General features: G+C 32.2%; 1 pseudogene; it reads right to left on the reverse strand.

Moving 5' to 3' along the window:
* Positions 1–1,717: 1,717 nt before the first annotated feature.
* On the reverse strand, positions 1,718–2,719 carry LOC125852053 (wall-associated receptor kinase 2-like; annotated as a pseudogene).
* Positions 2,720–3,359: the final 640 nt, after the last annotated feature.

Raw genomic sequence — 3,359 nt, forward strand, 5'->3', positions numbered from 1 at the left:
CATATATTAAGTTGAGCTTCTAATTTTCTAAAGAGCAGTTAGCTAGAATAAACATGAATAGGATTATGAATCATTTGTTGGGACAGTTCAAAGGAGTAATTTGTCTCAAATAAAAATCTATAGAAAGCTTAAGTTAATCTAACAAAGAAACAAGAGGAGAAAAAAGAAGACAAAGAAGAGAGTTATACAATACCTATGGAGAGTTGTTTAGCTAGCATATGTCTCACATTATTTGAGTCACAACGGTAAGTGCCAAGAGTATTAACACAGCGAGTATTGTTGGGACAACGATTCCTTTTTGGACTTGCACACTCATCATGTCTGTGGAAATTAACAAGAAATCATCATAAAAACTGAGATTAGTAACTTAGAAAATAAGACATGTTACATGCTAAAAACAAGTTAAAATAAAGGGGGTACAGTGGGATATTGCTATATTGTTGCTCTCTTTGTTTCATTTTATGTGTCTTAGTTTGATTTTGCACGAAATTTAAAAACATAAAAAATACATTTGGATCTTGTTATATTAAACAAAAGGTATGTATAACATACTAAGGGATCGTTTGGTAGATTGTATTAGGAAAAATAGTTCACGTATAGTATTATATAGTACTATGTTTGGTGGGAATTTTAGGCCTATATATAATTAATGCATGTATTAGTTATACATGTTATATGGTATTATAGGGTGTATAACTAATACCTTCCATTTGGTGGTATTAATAATACATAGGATTTAATACCATGGATCAATATATGTAAAGACAATAATACCCGTCAAATCCTTTTAATCATTTTTGTTTACTTTCTTGATTTTATGTTTTATATTTGTACTAGTAAATTTATTTAAATAAATTTGCTTACAAATTTTATTATTTAGAGAGAGTTGTTTGTTGCTAAATAAATCTAATACAAATCATTAAATCAATACAATATTTGAAATGTGAGTTGTTCAACATTTACTAATTGAAAAGGCAAATATATGGCCACATGACATTTGTGATCTTAATTGAATGTATTATTTATTGATATATATGTGGTTTTATGATTATTTGTATTTTGAACAATTTATAAAATTGCATACATATTAAAACTATAACTTGCTATTTTGTGTGTAAAAATAGATGGTTTAATTTATTCGATATTTTAGTATTGTTTACCGTCTTTTCGGTTTTGAAAGTAGATGATCTATCTTTTTTAAATTAAAAATTGACGATTTGTGAGTGATCAATTTATTAATATGACAATTATTTACCCTCAAATAATTCAAGTGAGAAAATAGCAAATATGGCGACAAAAAATTGTTCTTTTCCTAGCTAGTTAGAAGGCCCTTGACCCAATTACATGAAATAGAAAATTCTTTAATAATTCAAGGGTACAATTGGAAAGAAGCTTTTTGTAGAGGTTTGCACAAAGGTAGGTGAGAAGCAATGAACCAAACACTTGATAAAAAATAATCCCTGCATTATTAATCTCTAGATTACTAATCTCTGTGTTATTAATCTTTGTATTGAATGACCCCTAAAAGTACTTTAAATCCTGTGATCTTGGAGATTCCATGCCATTCCTATAATAAGGGAGTCTTATTAAGCGTAACATATGAGAATATAGGAATTAAAAACTTACTAAATATAGTAAAACATGAAGTTCCTTGTTGAAACAGACTAAAAATGAAAATAAGATACGTATGCTAAAACGGAGGTAGTAATATACACAAGCTAAATCACAAAAACAAAAAAGAGAAATGAACAGGGTAATTAGTACCTTGGCATCCATGAAGGAGGTAAGGGTTTCCTTGATAACCAGGAGAGCAATCACATCGGTACCCCCCAGCAGGTCTAGAAGTGTCATTGACACACCTACTGTTATTTCTACATGCATAATCTTTTGGCCTGCTCATGGCTTTGTCGCAACTAACATTTCCAATCACCCAGTCCAGCACCATCCTTCCTTTGTAATAATCATCTTCTTTGCACTTACCACGTGACTGAGTGAAGTCAGACTCAGAACTGCCCTTTTCTATAAGTAAGTAATAGGTGCAATTGCTAGTTCTCCATGATGTGTTCTCCGTGTTCATTGTTTGTGTGGACATGGTGAACTCTCTTGGTATTATTTTTGAAAATTCAGACTGACAACAACCGTTATTCCCAGTGCAATATGATGATGAAGCTGAAGAGGATGAAACATTATTAGTGGAGTTGTCACAGTAAGAAGCACATCCACTTACACTGCTACCAGTGTCTGAATCTTTGACATTAGCATAAACGTCACACCCAATGGCTATAAACTTGTTCTTGTTGGAAAAACTGAAATGCTCGTCGCTAGTTCCTTGAAGAAATGCATCACTGTAAATGTTCATTCCAGATGATTTATTGTAGGGGTTTGAGGTAAAATTAATATTAACAGTGATGAAGTCTATTGATATGTGATGCACGAACATGCCAACACCATGACTAAAAACAGTGTTGTTATTGCAGCTCACTTCAAATTCTTCATTGAAGTAACACTTTTTTCCTATTCCAAATGGAAAAGCAATCGTAACGTTGCCACATCTTTTTGGGCAGCCAGGCCTTTGTGAAGATAATATTGCTGATGATGACCATATGCTTATAGCTGAAACTTGTGTTGTTTCTTTAGAAAGCAGCCCCGTCAGAAGAATGAAAAATGACCACATGGTTATCTGCATCTTCATGTATACCGGTATGTATTACTGCCTCATTCTCTGATTGAATCATATCCTATGATGATACAAAAATCTGCAAACATCATTATACTTTTGAAATAGGACCTGCTAAGGCTTCCCCACTTCTCGACAAACGAAAAAAGTAATAACTTTACAAGTGGGATCCATGTTGTGATTTTTAAATGTTTTGGTCCAGCATCTTAATGACTGATTTGGTACATACATTCACTATCTAGTGGATGTGTGTGGATGGTTTCTCTTCACTTTTTTTTTTGTTTTTTTTGTTTTTTCATCCTATGTGATTGAGAAAAGTTATTTGGATCAAACCTATCTTTTTATGGCTCATTACTCATGTTTTATATCGTTTAAAGATCTAATTTTAGGTTTGGTCTGTTTGTGATACTAGAAGAGAGACTAGAGGGAGAAGATCATATGAGAAAATTTCCTTTTATCTGCAGATTTTTTGTACTTTCAGTTAAATTTAATTTGCATTTTCAATTCATCATTATTGGATCGATCTGGTCTTTTTACATGGAGTTTCTAACATCCTATTCTTAATTTGAATAGTGGAGATAGTGATTGTATCTACTGTTTCCCTTTCCATGCCTCATTTGATATGTTTTACTTGAGCCGAGGTATCTATTGGAAACAATCTCTCTAACTTCACAAGGTAGGG

The sequence above is a fragment of the Solanum stenotomum genome, unplaced genomic scaffold (genome assembly GCF_019186545.1).
Source record: "Solanum stenotomum isolate F172 unplaced genomic scaffold, ASM1918654v1 scaffold31887, whole genome shotgun sequence".
Taxonomy (NCBI): domain Eukaryota; kingdom Viridiplantae; phylum Streptophyta; class Magnoliopsida; order Solanales; family Solanaceae; genus Solanum; species Solanum stenotomum.